This window comes from Alosa sapidissima, chromosome 15 (genome assembly GCF_018492685.1).
Source record: "Alosa sapidissima isolate fAloSap1 chromosome 15, fAloSap1.pri, whole genome shotgun sequence".
Taxonomy (NCBI): Eukaryota; Metazoa; Chordata; class Actinopteri; order Clupeiformes; family Clupeidae; genus Alosa; species Alosa sapidissima.
The window spans coordinates 15,283,069-15,299,147 of record NC_055971.1 but is presented as its reverse complement, the minus strand read 5'-3'; the positions used below and the strand labels follow the sequence as shown (position 1 = coordinate 15,299,147).

The 16,079-nt window shown below is 43.1% G+C and overlaps 1 protein-coding gene across 2 annotated transcripts in view; it reads left to right on the top strand.

Moving 5' to 3' along the window:
- The window catches only part of nyap2a (neuronal tyrosine-phosphorylated phosphoinositide-3-kinase adaptor 2a), a 53,757-nt gene that overhangs the window by 4,658 nt on the left and 33,020 nt on the right, over positions 1–16,079 (top strand). The gene's annotated exons all lie outside the window — the stretch shown is intronic.

Genomic DNA, 16,079 nt, shown 5'->3' with positions numbered 1-16,079 from the left:
GTTAGGGCTTCGGGCTTGAAACCGAAGGATTGCTAGTTTGATCCCCCGACCAGTAGGAAAAATGTGGGCGGGGGAAATAGTTGAGCACTGCTCTCCTATGCCCACATCCACGGCTGAAGGTGTGAGGCACCTAACCCCTCACTGCTCCCTGAGCGCCACTGTAGCAAGACAGCTCACTGCTCTGGGTTAGTGTGTGCTTCACCTCACTGTGTTCACTGTGTGTTTTGTTTGTTCACTAATTCACGGATGGGATAAATGCAGAGATCAAATTCCTTGTATATGCAAATATACTTGGACTATAAACCTGATTTACATTTACATTTGCATTGATGATCGAGTTTAGTCACTGCCAGTCCTGTGACTGTCATTTAAGATGAATTTATAGTCATTGCAGATGGATTTTCTGCACTTATATTGGCTTCCCATACTCATGACATCTACAGAAATAAACTGCAGTACAGTGTGCATTAAGGTAAGCAACACGTGGGTAAAGTAATAGTGGTAGGTATGTACAGTATGTATGTGGCATATGCTTCATTCAAGTTTTAGCTGATAGGCACTGATAATTACACAATTATCCAATGTTTCTATTTTATATAACTATTTTATATGAATGTGTGTGTGTATGCAGTCTACCACCCGATGTGAAACTGCAACACACACACACACCCACCCACCCGCACTGTTATGTGTGCTGCCATTGCTGTTTCTGTCAGACTGTAATCCACCACCTGCAGATAGAAAAGGATGAGGAGTAAGAGATTCTGGACACACACACACACACACACACACACACACGGGGGCATGCCATGCACAAATAAATGCATGCACTAAATTGCACACATATATGCATGCAGTTGTAAGCTCAAATCCCTGTGTGTAGAAGAGAAAAGATATGGAGACACACACACATCTACACATGAAGACAGATTAACAGTCATTTGTGCATATCCACAACACGATCATTCATTTTTGTGTGTAACTGCAAGGGAGAGTGACTGAAAGAGTTTAAATATGATGTGCCGTCTTTCCCCTCACCTTTATTCCACACACACACACACTGGCTCTTCTTGTCATCTAAAAATAGCCTTGTCTTAAGTGCAGAATCAGTGCTTCTCACTGGTTGGCAGCCTTCCCTTGGCAGTCCCTGGGCACAGGGATCTAGACCGTCATTAGACAGCAGGACACTACAGACACTCATTGTCACCCTCCACTTTCATTTGGGTGTCAGATTTCTTTATTTGCTATGATTTCTGTCTTCTACTCACGTATGAGGGGCCAAATTGCCAGAATAGTACACAGTCTTATAGCAGCACTGTGACTTTTGGATAACCCACATTTCTATCCCCACAGGCATTGTGGTTTATGCCAAAAGATTGTTCCACTCTGCAGAATCAACAGCATGGCCATGTTTTGCCCATCTACACCATTATCGGTTCTCAGAGAGACACCATCATGTGTGGGCTCCTTAAGAGCATAGGAGACTTCACAGAGCATGTCAGTATGGCTGAATGTCAAATAGAACTCATGTTCTTGGAATGACTTTTCTGATCTTGTATCTCCTTTATGGTACAAGCATGAGCTAAAAAGTAGGACAGACCATTATAGAGAACCAGTCACTTTTAAACTCTGTAGGCAGTTTCACATCTAGCGTATACGCTATACTGTAGTTTTACATTAATGTGTCTCAGTATGGCTCCATCAGTCTAGCCATGAGGAGATAAGAACAGGTGCAATAAATGCTGAAGGTCTGGGAGTCAATCCTAATCCATTCTATTCAAATCAGAATCGGACGCCAATGCATAATGCATTTCCTCAGTTCCCATAATTGAACAACAGAGAGAACGAATTATCCAATCCCAGGGTGCTATCCAGCCAACCAGTCAGGCGGAGGTGTGTGTGGCGGGTTCACGGGAGCAGTGAAGAGGGTAAAAGGTCAACTGCAAACAAGAGGAAAATTTGAATTAATTATGGAAAAATCAATTGCTGTCTTTCCCTCATCCCCACTTAGCTCCCCTTCTCCTCCAACATCCTTCATGGTCTCTCTCTCTTTCTCTCTCTCGCTTTTTCTTTACCTCCTGTCTCTATCCCCTCTTTCCTCCCCCTTTCCCTTCTCTATCCCGTTCTTCTAATCAAGGCAACCATCATGTAAGGAGTTAAGAATGGAACAGACCCATGGGACTAGAAGCCCACTTTCCTTTAATAGCAGTCTAATGCACACACACTCAATTATTCATCTGCCTCTGTGCGTCTCCTTTGCCCCCCCCCGCCCCCTTCCTCTTCCACCACCACTTCCTCCCACACACTTGTCCCTCCTTGAGCGTGATGTTCGGGAGCGAAGGAAGCGCTCTTGCCACCCTCTCACAACCCACGCTGCCTTTAACTGGGCCAGGGGAAAGTGTGCCAAATGGCATCTGCCAGTCAAGACACACACACACACACACACACACACACACACACACACACACACACACTGACTGGAGTCACGGACACGGAAATGTAAACTCTCCCGTATTCTTGTACACATAATGCTTGCACAGACATACAAGCATACAGTACATCTCTCTTTCTTTCACATGTATCAATACATCCTGAATAAACACTGCCAACATTGTCCCTGTTCCTAATCACCAAGTCAACCCATGCTCACAAGTAGCTAGCCGCTGGATTGCTATGTAGACAAACCACAATCACTGAACATTGGTTGCAAGAGCTAGCTGCTAATGCTGTTGTGGAACCACAAATCAATAGCTCTGAGCACTAAGCCTTTAGCTATTTGTTTAGCACTATTGTAAGTAAGAGAGAAATAACCAGCCCTTTCACACACAGAGACTCTCTCTGTGACACGCGCATACACACACACACACACACACACACACACTATGACCATCTATTTTGCAGTTTGGTTTATTGATATGTTTTGACCATATATAACCACATCCATTTCTTACTGCATCTTTTATCTGTTATGAGCATTTTTTTAGCTAATGCTTCCTAGGATTTATCAGGCACATTTTATGAGCAGCGGCCGTTTAATCGTAGTGTGCCATATGCTGTTATCTCTGGTGGCTTAATGTCCGTTATCCGGAACAGTCTAGATACCAGTTGAAACACACTTTAGAGCTGACCCACACGGTATACTGTGTGCCTGGAAATATAGCTAGATCACATACACAGACAGAGAGAATGAGACGGAGAGAGCTAGCAGCCCACATTTCATATTACTAGCAGCAATATATGTACATAATCCCTGTCCACAAGGCTGCTTCAGCCTAGACTCCAAAATGCATCTATCACACACGCACACATAAAGTCTGTCTCTCTATTTAACTTCACGCAGACACACACACACAGACACACGTAGGGTAGAATAAGTTCATCATCTCTTTATTTCTGTAGATCTTCACACTCTGTTAATGTCTCCCGAAATCCTCTCTCTTATCACACACACACACACAGGATGGAATAAGTTCATCAGTTCATCTTTTTATTTTAGACAGTTCTAAACACTGTATTAATGTCTCCTTAAATCTTCTGTCTCTCCCTTTCTCTCTCACACACGCACACAGAGAAAAAGAGAAAGAGACATGAAAGAGAGATACAGAGCAAATTATCGAATCAGGGAGATTAAAAGTAAGAGTGTGGGTTTCCTGTTCATACACGTGTGTATGTGTGTGCTCTTCCCTTAAGGAAGACGAGTAATTAAAGTGGCATGAGTTAATGTGTCAGGTGTGTGCGTGGGCGTGCACGAATGAGTTTGTTTATTTATGTGTATGTGTGTGCAATAGGATTTGTATGTGTGTTAGAGAGAGAGAGCAAGATGGAGAGAGAGAGTGTGTTAGAAAGAGAGGTGGAGGTTAGTGCCTGATGCCTGCAGCAGACATACTCAGCTCCACGCTCTACTTCCTGTGGAGCAGTTAGGTCAGTAGAATAGCCGTTCCATTAATCAACACCCCTTAAAACGCACATAGCAATTAATCAATGAATCAATCAGTCAGCCAAATAAGTGCTTATGTCACATTGGCCCAGTGGGGCAACATAAATTCCACAGTAAACAATGCAATAACATTACAGTCCCAGTTGGGCTGAGATATCCAAACGTGCAAATCCATCAATACACTTTCAAGTGTCAGCCTTTTAAACGAATGCATGGATTAACATAATAAAGATCTGATCAACTGCCTTAAATGTGATGTCACTTTTTTTGTGGGGACATGACAAAATACTAGATGTAAATATGACCGCTGCTCAGTCCTGTACATCCTCTCCGCGAAAATAAATCACGCTTGTCAATTTGTCTTCATGTCCTATACTCTGTCCCCTAGTCTTACAACTTTTTATATGCTTGTATGTGCATGCCTGCCTGTGTGTGTGTGTGTGTGTGTGTTTGCGTATGTGTGTGCCTATGTGTGCGTGCCTGTGGATGTGTGTGTGTGCATGCGTGTGTGTCTGTGCGTGTGGATGTGTGTGTGTGTGTGTGCATGCATGTGTGTGTGTGTCAATTTGTCTCCATCTCCTAAAGAGCCTGACAGATATGGGATTTTGAAGGACGATATGATTTCGATATTTGAGTTTTTCCAAAACTGATAACCGATATCTCGGGCGATAGTCATTTTTAACAAATGCAATGTAAAAATGTTCTAACAAAGTTCTAATCAAGGTGGGGCATTATGTATTTGTATAGGCCTATATCTAATTTCCTAACGAAAGGCTCTTCATATACAGTAATTTATTTATTTTAAGAAATAATGAGTGAAAGAGTGTATAGAACAGAAAGAATAGTAAGAATAAAAGAGGTCTTTGTTCTGTGATAACCACATTGCCACAATCTACATTGTGAGCAGTTTATACTTAATGACTCTCCCTTTATGTAGGCAAAACATTTTATGTATGATCAGTTACTTTACTTTACTTTTAGCCTTTGTAGCCTAAACCATGCTCTTCCGTACTTGAAACACCTTTGTTGAAATGCAAGAAATTGTAGACGGAAACTAGGGAGTAGTCTAGTGTGTGTTTGGGAATGAACGTTAGCTCTGATGCTCACATTTATTTTGTGTAGACTTTTTGTGGTCTTAACGCAACATTTTACAAAGCACTGACAGGGCCACCAAGGACTGTGAGCGTGTCAACAGCAGAGAAACCTATTTGGCAAGCAGAAGTGTCCCAGCCCAGTGTTGCATCGTAGACAGGTAGCCTTTGCCCTGCTGTGGCATTAGCGAGCGTTAGCATTGTGGCTAACTAACTTAGCTCCTATCAGTATGGTCAGAAAAGAAGGGGATGACAGTTAGGGTTGCCAACTTTATGTGTATTGCATGATGTACATCAAAAGATGTGTGCTTGTTTTACTTTAGTGCATCATTTTACAAAATTGTGGACCCATAAATAGTGTCAAATGAACACACTAAAATGAGTGTGCTATTTACTAAAATGAATGCAAAATATACTACATTCTATGAACCAGTGGCGCCGGCAGGCGTAGTCCTGTACGCACTGTGCGTACAAATTTTTCACAGCTTTATTTGTTAAATCATTCAATATTAGCCTACAACAATAAAACAAAACATGTGTGACAACTAACCTATAGTTATTGACTCATGTGCAATCTGAATATTGGCATTATTCCAAATAAAATCAGAATATGGTGTGCATGGAAACCATAGACTATAAAATATGAAAACGTAGCATTGTCATGACATGATAACAATTGGCCTGTGGCGGTTTTCGGGCGTGGCTTTGGATGGGTCAATTCTGGCGCTTAAAAACACAACGTTCCATTTATTCATAGGATAATAGCCTAAATCATTCAGTCATGAAAAGAAAACAACAGCAGCAGCTTAATATTTTTTAGCCGTTTAACCGTAACGTTAAAAGACTGTTCTTAGCATTGATGCTGACACTGATAGCAGTGAGAGATTGTCCTCTACGGTCATGGTCTACACATGTTTAAAATGTTGAATTGTTTGCTTTCCTCTGTAGGCTTATTTTAAAAAAAATAAAGCACTGTTTGGAACAGAGATAGCCTAGTTGTTTATCTTGCACTGTTAAACTCTGAGCAAGACATGTCATCTCACGCTACTATCAGCATAATATATGTGCCTCACACCGTGTCTCAAACCAAAAGTGCATTCTCTGTTGGGATAGTGATGACAGACAAATCGAGAGGGATAAATGACAGCAGCAAGGCTTCCCTTTATCGCATACAAATTGTGCATTCTTCGTTCAAAAAATCTAACTTATTTTACTGTTTGAGTTATTCTCAATAATACGGAACAAAATGCATTCCGTATCAATACGGAACACATGTTTTTCCTTTGAAAAACATGTGTTTCCTTTTCCTTTGGTTGGCAACTCTAAATTAACAGTCGAAGGAGACAATTACAGTGCTGTTATCAATTTGCTCGGTATAACCGCGTTTATGTTTCACAAATACACCAACAATCAAACTAGCCTTCGGTTTTCCTTTATTGATTTATTTATGAATTATTTATCGGCCGTTATAATTGCCTATTTGGAAAATGCCTAATATGGGCCGATAATATCGGCCTTATCTCATACTCCATCCCCTACTCTTGCAACCTTTGTGTATGCTTGAATGTGTGTGTGTGTGCGTACTTGCGTGTGTGCCTGTGTGTAATGTGTGTGCGTGCGTGTGTGTGTGCCTGTGTGAGTGTGTGCATGCCTGTGTGTGTGTGTGTGTGTGTGTTTATGTGTGTGTTTGTATGTGTGCGTGTCTGTGTATGTAGGGGTGTGTGTGTGTGTGTATGTGTGTGCATGCATGTATGTCTGTGTGTGTGGATGTGAGTTTGTGTGTGTGTGTGTGTGTACGTGTGTGTGTTTATATATGTGTGTGTGTTTGTGAGAGAAAGTGTGTGTGAGACAGTCCTGCCTTGTAGCTCCTCTCCTCATCATCCTCTACCAGCAACCCTTCGCTCAACACCACCATCTATAGGCCAATGGGTGTACAGTCACTAAATGTACACATAAATTCATTTATTTTATGCAAATCACAAATGAGTGGTTATGGGCTAGGTTGATGCAGGCCCTTAAGACCAACATACCATACAAATTCCGTCATCCTAGAGGCGGTCATAATAGCCTAATCCATGAAATCATACAGAGAAATAATATATCACTTCAAATAATGCAAAAAAGTGAGATAAGTAAGAATGTTTCTCAAATACGTGAGTGGAAAATTAGTGAACATGTGACATGTCGGCATTGGTTTGACGGAAGCTGATGTGGTGTGACATTCAGTACGGGTGTTATTTTGTCCTTTGCAACTGAAAAATAATCTGTTTGAAACAGGAATAGCATTTTGCTCCCAACCCACCTCTGTAATCCACTCTAATACTGATTGGCACACAGACAGTGTAGTCTTGTAATGATGCCCAGCATGCAGACGGTTGTCAATTCGGTTATTACGTGATGATTCAATAATAGGCTAATACATCTTTTTCCGGGTCCAGCGGCCTTTAGAGCCGCTCGGTTTTCTCCACAGACAGTAAAATAAACTATTTGTTTCCGCTATTCAGTGTAGCCTTAAGGAAATTTGTCATCCTACTACTCACTTGTTGCCTCAACCTAATACAATCCTATTTCTGCGGAAGCCTGCACGTAACCCTTGATTGTATCATCTGGCTGCACAGCTACAGTAATTGCTCTGTTAAAGTTAACCGATTTTGTTTTACCCACAATAAAGCGGAGGTGATGGTGACAAGGTTTACAAGTTGTAAAAACCAGCTGGCTGCGCTAGTGAACGTTTTTTGACCCAAAAGCTGTTTATTCCTATCTCTTTTCGTGTGCAAGAATGAGACGACGAGTGTGCCTTCATTCTTAGATTCTTTCTCAGTCTTTCAGCAGCAGCTGTAATTTATAGTGAAGGCATCCTAGTGTGTCTTAGATAAGGGCTGTATAGTGATAAAGCACAGTTCTGACGTTTGCATACTAGACTATTGTTTTTCATAATGACATTTTTATTTCCCTGGTTGGACCATTAGGATAAGTTTTTTTTTTTGTAGGGATGAGTTTGTTTTTCACAAGTCAGCAGAGTTTTGTTCAGCGGCATCTTTAATGGTTTTGAGACGAAAAACATAAGGCTGGGTCAGTTATGCAGGATTAATGATCAAATATTTGCACACTAACACAAAAAAGCCCAAATACATACACAAACACACACACACACACCAGCAGCAGCAGCAGCAGAGGCATCAGTGGGGGGTCCAGCTGCTCAACTGTGATGAGACTTTAGTTATTCCAATGAAGCACTGTACTGTGTGTGTGTGTGTGTGTATGTGTGTGAACATGTGTGTGTGCGTGCAACAAGGGTCACCTTGTGACTGAGTGACCACATTCTGTCCATTGAATATCCCCCCCCCCCCCCCCCCCTCTAAACACACACACATACACACACACACACACACACACACACACACACACATGCAAACTCTAGCACACATTCGGTAGGCACAGGGGATGATCCACCACGCCAGAATAAGAGCTTTAAACCATAAACAATTCATTAGAGCAGCCTGCCCCCCCCCCCCTCCCACACACACACACATAGAGGAACATAAATCTGTCAAAACCTTCATTAAAGAGCCATGCTCTGCAAATCCATCAAACACACAAAGCAAAAGTATATGCTACGTACACACATGCATGCATATAAATGGACATAGGTGTGTTCCAACACACACCAATCATCTATCATACTTATTGTGATGGGCATCTTTTATTTTGTGCTCTTTTGTGCGTTCATTCACTCACAGACACACACACACACACATATATACACACACACTCATCCACTAAAGATCCAGACAAAGTCAATCCATCTCTTCAGGTGATCTCACTCTTTGGCATTCATCTCTTTGCACACTTGCTCACCCCTGTCCCCCCACACACACACACACACACTCACTAATTTCGCCAAAGAGCTCACTGTGTGTGTCCTTGTAAACCGTATGCCGTACTGCAGTCAGTGTGTATCTGCAGTGTGTTTGTGGTGCCTGTGCACACTGTGTCAAATTGTGCACTAGCCTGGGCTGCAGTGGGGCTATGAGCTGGCTGGGGCAGTGTGAGGTGGGGGGGAGGGCAGGGGAGGGAAAGGGGGCTGTTTGCCTGGAGGTTCAAGGGGCATCAGAGGCTAGAAGCCCCGGTGGAGTGCATGTCAATCACAGAGATGGGATGGGGGAGAGGAGAGGGGGTTGGGGAATGGACATAATTGCAGTCGTCTAGGACTGTTTTAGCATATATGAGCCATAAGAGTGTGTGTGAGAGAGAGAGTGTGTGTGTGTGTGTAAATGTGTGTGTGAGAGAGAGAGCGAGAGAGAGAGTGTGTGTGTTTGTGTGTGTGTGTGAGAGAGAGAGCGAGAGAGAGAGAGTGTGTGTGTGTGTGTGTGTGTGTGTCTGTGTGTGTAAAAGTGCTGATAGGACAGTGAGTGACATTAGCAGTAAGGGGGAAATGACCTTGTAGGGGAGAGAGACTCCCAAATGCCACACTGCACTGAATCTTCTCTCTGCACGCAAGGTATGTGCGTGTGCATGTATGCGCGCACACACACAAATAAAACACACACACACACACACACACACACAAACACACATACATGCACAGAAGTTGTTATTGTTACTATTTGTGGTCATTCAAAAAAGTGCACACTCGCACACTTCGTTCACTTCTAGATACATACTCACACACACACCGACACACTCCACACCATTTTTAAGCAGACTGAGAGAGTGTGATTGCATGATTGACACATTTTCTTCCTTTGAAAGGATTAAGATTTCTAAGCTATTTTTAGTGCCATAATCCCCCGAATACTGAGATTTTATGAGGAAAATACACACGCACAATTTCTATCCCTGATGAAGGTGCTTATATTGGGAGAAGGGACTAGAAGCTGCACCCTTGTCGGTGTGTCTGTGTGTGTGTGTGTTTTGAAATCTGTGGGAAGCCAACCAGTACATTCCTTGTCCCCTTGGGAAGCTGCTTTCTCCATATTAATTAAAGGACCAGCCGTGTAATTCACCGCATGGCTCTACGCTTGCTGTAATGAGAAATAGTGGACGAGAAATCAGGCCAGTGGCGACTGGACCTACTAAAATAACGCTGATGCTGTTTGACTAGCTTCCGGCAGAACAGCGTGCTTTGCTGTCTGACCGTGTGCTGGTCACGTTTTTCCTCCAGATTTGGGTGATAAGACAGAGGTGTGTTAGAGTACAAACACTGGCTGGTATGGTGGCCTCACGATGTGTCAAACCTGCTTTATCTGATGCAGTTACAGGCACAGTGCTACTTCTGCCATTTCACTGTAGCATGTTCTTTTCATGGCAGTATCAAAGGATGTGCTCTTTTGCACCTAGTAAATTAAGCCATTTAATAAATATAATGTTGCTTCTTCTTTGTGTACACTGATGTGTGTGTGTGTGTGTGTCCAAGGTAGTTTGTGTACACTGATGTGTGAGAGTGCAAGGTAGTTTGTGTATACTGATGTGTGAGAGTTCATGGTAGTTTGTGTACACTGATGTATGTGTGTGTGTGTATTTGCATGGTAGTTTGTGTACACTGATGTGTGTGTGTGTGTGTGTGCAAGGTAGTTTGTGTATACTGATGTGTGTGTGCAAGGTAGTTTGTGTACACTGATGTGTGTGTGTGTGTGCAAGGTTGTTTGTGTATACTTATGTGTGTATGTGCATGGTAGTTTGTGTACACTGATGTGTGTGTGTGTGTGCGTGCGCAAGGTAGTTTGTGTATATTGATGTGTGTGTGTGTGTGTGTGTGTGTGAGCATGGTAGTTTGTGTGCACTGATGTGTGTGTGCATGGTAGTTTGTGTGCACTGATGTGTGTGTGTGTGTGCAAGGTAGTTTGTGTACACTGATGTGTGTGTGTGTGTGTGTGTGTGAGCATGGTAGTTTGTGTGCACTGATGTGTGTGTGCATGGTAGTTTGTGTGCACTGATGTGTGTGTGTGTGTGTGTGTGTGTGTGTGTGTGTGCAAGGTAGTTTGTGTACACTGATGTGTGTGTGTGTGTGTGTGTGTGTGTGTAAGGTAGTTTGTGTACACTGATGTGTGTGTGTGTGTGTGTGTGTGTGTGCATGGTAGTTTGTGTACACTGATGTGACTGATGTGTGTGTGTGTGTGCATGGTAGTTTGTGTACACTGATGTGTGTATGTGTGTGTGTGTGTGTGTGTGTGTGCAAGGTAGTTTGTATACACTGATGTGTGTGTGTGTGTGTGCAAGGTACAGTAGTTTGGGGGATGTTGTTGTTGTTTTCTTGTTGACATTCTTTAGGAGTCATTGTCATGTCCAGATGAATTCCCTGTACAATCATTCTCAACACAAACACAAACTGTGCGTGCACAGACACGAAAAACGTGCACGCATGCACACACACACACACACGCATGCACACACACACACCCACACACACACGCACACACACACACACACAGTGAAGCTTTAAAACATTGTGGATCTCAGTATACTCAAAAATGTTTGAATGGGCATGTTTAAAATGGTGTGTGTCTGCAGTGAGGGTGCGCCCATGAGTGTAAGTGGGTCTCTGTCGCCATGAAAACATTAAAAGAGCGAAAGTAGAGACGGAGGAAGCGGGAACCAGCTGAAATTTTAATGACAAAAGACCATCTGCACCCTGACTCTGTGTGTGTGTGTGTGTGTGTGCGCGTGTGTGTGTGTGTGTGTGTGTGTGCGTGTGTGCGTGTATGTGTGCATGCGCGTGTGTGTTTGTGTGTATATTTCTGGTAAACTCATCACCAGTTACGGGAAGTAGACAGTGTGATGATTTGTCATGTACATTTGTGTGTGTGTGTGGAGTTCCAGGCAGGTGTAATTTAGAGTGCAGCTTATGTGTCCGTGTGTAGTGTCCGTTTTATCCATGCCGAGAAAAACGTAAAAGCCTGGGTGGGATTACACGCACACTCCCAACGTTTTGAGAAAGATAATTTATTTGTCCAGTTGCAGTAACAAAAAGATGAACGAAAAGTTGTTGTAACTTAAATCCAGGAATAAAACTTAACGAAAAACTGTGTAAATAAAGACGTAATGAGTATGTGCAGTATAGTTAAAACTGTTTGTTACCCCACGCTTCCATTCTCCATCGGCCAAGTTCAATCCTGACCTACGTCATGTACAGTCTAGGCCACCTTTGGGCTTTCACGTGACTAACAAACATAAATCATAACATAAAGCACAAAAAAACATAAATATAACCACACCTTTTGTCAAACCTTTCCACCATGCAAAACCATATTTCAAAACCAAAATTAGTTTATATTAGTTGAGAAATGGCTATAACGCCATGTGTCCATTAAAAGCGAATGTGTGTCAGTGTGTGTTAACATGCTCAAGGTGAGATGTACATCACGTTGATAGGACATGGAGATGTAGCTGAGGCAGCTGGTTTTTCAAGTGGTGTGTGTGTGTGTGTGTGTGTGTGTGTGTGTGTGTGTGTCTACTTTCGCATGTGATCTTTCTGGCTATAAGTCAGAACATATTCATCAAAGCTCTGTGTCTCCAGAGTGGAGTGCTTGAGTTGTTTGGGTTCAGCCTAGTTCAGGGGCCTCCCTCCGGGTGAGAGTGCTGGCCAGGTAGAGGTGCTGGACACTTTATGAGAGGACCAACATCATAAAATTGTAATGTTTTGACCTGAGCTGTCTGGGTCTGGGTGTCTGTGTACGCAGTGTGTGTGTGTGTGTGTGTGTGTGTGTGTGTGTGTGTGTGTGTGTGTGTGTGTGTGTGCTTGTCTATTTGGGACTGTGCTTGTGTTACTGAGTGTGCACAAAAATATGCTGATATAGAAGTAAAAAGAAAGTATTCTTGAGTGGAAGTGTGTGTTTGAGTGAGTGAGAAAGAGAGAGAGAGAGTGTGTGTGTGTGTGTGTGTTTGTGTGTGTTGTCCCCTGCAAAGCTCAGCCCCATGGTCTGTATAGCACAACCACCTGTCACAAAGCATCCTGGGATTCATAGTTTTTTTCTAAATGTGAAGCACCAGTGAGTGTGCATGGCAGAACTATTCCCACATGCTGAGTTCTAAAGACAGAACACTGCTCTCAGCTGAGGGACTCCCATCACGAGAGATGTAGTGTGTGTGTGTGTGTGTGTGTGTGTGTGTGTGTGTGTGTTTGTGTGTGTGCGTGTTTGTGTTTGTTTGTGTTTGTTTGTGTGTGAGTCTCTCTCTCTCTCTCTCTCTCTCTCTCTCTCTCTCTCTGTGTGTGTGTGTAGGTGCTGAATTATGCAGGGACTGTCTCAAAGTATGTGAGTCTCACCGCTCATTATAGCGGAAGCAGCTGGCTGGCATCACATCACACTACATTCACAACTGCATGTGTATCCGTGTGTGTGTGTGTGTGTGTGTACTGTATGTGCAGGTGTGTGTGTGTGTGTGTGTGTGTCAAGAGGGAGTTTGAGAGAGCTCCTTCCACTAAAGATTCTTTCATGTGCAATAAAAAGGGTCAATTTCAGGCAGCAGAACCTCCTGCAAACGGGTATGATGCCGTGCACACGGAGCAAAGAGGAGCATGAGAGTTGGTCAGAGTGAGCCACCACAGCTGCACCCACCACATTAGACGCCTCAGCCATGCGGAGCTGATGATGGAGAGATCCAATAAAGATCTCTGATGAGCTGGGGAGATGAGAAGAAAGCACACAGCCCATCAGGACACACGTGGTGCAGCAGCCCCCTAGAACACATACATATAGCCTACTAGCTTACTGTGAAATATACATCTTCTGCACACATATATATATATATACACACACACACACACACACATACAGACACATATACATACATATAGTGGCAAAAAAAGTAATGCTAAAGTTGACTAAAAAGAGGAATAAAAAAATCATCTTTTGGAAATTGATCTTAATGCCTTAATTAAATCCAACTCCAGGCAGGCAGAATTTTATTGTTAAAGGCCAGTTATTTCATGGATCCAGGATACTATGCATCCTGATAAAGTTCCCTTGGCCTTTGGAATTAAAATAGCCCCACATCATCACATACCCTTCATCATACCTAGAGATGGGGTACTTTCCATAAGATCATCTTTCAATGCAAATCAAACCAGCTATTAGGCTAACTGAAATAAAACCATGCCAATCTCTAGGTATGGTGAAGGGTATGTGTGTATACTAATGCCCCCTGTATTTCCAATTTCCAAAAAATGATTTTTTATTCCTCTTTTTAGTCAACGTTAGCATGGGTTCACATACTTTTTGGCACTGTACATGCACACTTGTACCCATTCGTAGACATATGCACACATACACACATTTATATTTACACACACACACTCACTTCCATGAAAAAACATCAGTCCACCCCAGTACAACAAATCCCCTATCTATCGTATGGTTAGCTTCTGAAAGAAACTGGGTCATTGATTGGAATGTAGCGGCAAATCTGCTAACAATGGATGAGATGAAAAAGAACACACAAACAGGAGTAAAAAGAAATCTCTCTCTCTTTTTCTCTTCTCTCTCTCTATCCCCTCTCTTTCTATTCCTCTCTGTTCTCTCTCTCTCTCTCTCTCTATTCCTCTCTGTTCTCTCTCTCTCTATCCCTTTCTCTTACTTGCAGCACTTCCCATAAATGCAGCCACACTTTAGCGGGGTGTGAGAATGTAAGCTGAAATGCAAGCGTTTGGGGCATCAAGTTTACAAGGCAAAGCTGCTGTATCTAATCAGCTTGCCCCAATTAGGTGTGTGCATGTGTCTGCGTGCGTGCGTGTGTGTGTGTGTGTATGCACATAACAGTGAAATGAAAATGGAACACAAATGAGGTCACCATTCTATAGAGATGTGCCATACATTACTACATCTGGAGGGTGTCATGTGTGCTCATACACATGCCGTGTGCACGTGGGTAAGGTTTTGGGGCGTGGCACGCATGGTATGATCATGACGCTATCTTTCTCTCTGGGTCTCTCTCTCTCTCTCTCTCTCTCTCACACACACACACACACACACACAGGACGCCCATGGGCAGAGTGGGAGGAGAGCAAGAGATGAGTGGGAAGGATGAGAGGAGAAATGGAGTGGAGATGGTGTGAAAGGAGACTAACAGAGATGAATTAGGACGACAGGAAAGAGCAGCATGTCTCCAAGATCCTCTTTCCTCTCTCTCTCTCTCTCACTCACCTCTCTCTCTCTCTCTCTCTGTATGTTTAGGTGTGAGCATATATTTGTGTGTGTATGTGTGTGTGTGTGTATTAACCTAGGAGAGAGAAACAGTGATGAACCGAATGTCTTGTGTCCTGGTTGTTGTGGAGACGGCCAAATCTGTCCTGCCACATTCCTTCTTCAGTCACAACCATTAGACTCTTTCTCTCTCTTCTCTCTCTCTCTCTCCCTCCCTCCCTCTCTCTCTCTTTCTCTCTCTTTCTCACTCACTCTTTCACGCACACACACACACACACACACTCTTCCATGCACATGATTAGACACATATGTATGAGATCCTATATACGATTCACCCAGTTCATTATAGGTACACTAAATATACCACAGCCCAGTCAGAGAGCTGTGTGGTGTTAACCTGTCATGAATCAGCCAGACTAGACCAGTGATGAAGCCAACAGCCAAGGCTTTCAGCCTCTTATTAGCGTGTGCACCTGACTCCTGCCTATGAGCTTCAAATTCAGCTTCAAACAGACGACACACTGCACAGATTGCAAACATACATTCATGCACATAGTCCCCATAATCAGAAATCACTCAATGCAACAGACACATACACGCACACACACACGCACACGCACACACACACACATGTGATCTTGTGAGAGTTGGGATGCAGGTGTGCTGTGTGTTCCAAGACAAACAATAGTAGTAATATTTGTGTGTGTGTGTTGGGGGCGGGAGGTAGGGGGTGCTGGGATCATTTGATGTGGATGTATAAGTTTGCATGCTAAGTTGGAACACACACATGAATGATGTTTGTGTGTGTGTGTGTGTGTGTGTCTGTAAAGCCTGGTGTCTATTAGGGTTCATACTGTAGAGTTTAGGGGAAAGAGGGTGATGTCATTGGTCGGGTGAGTGGGAGGGGGTGAC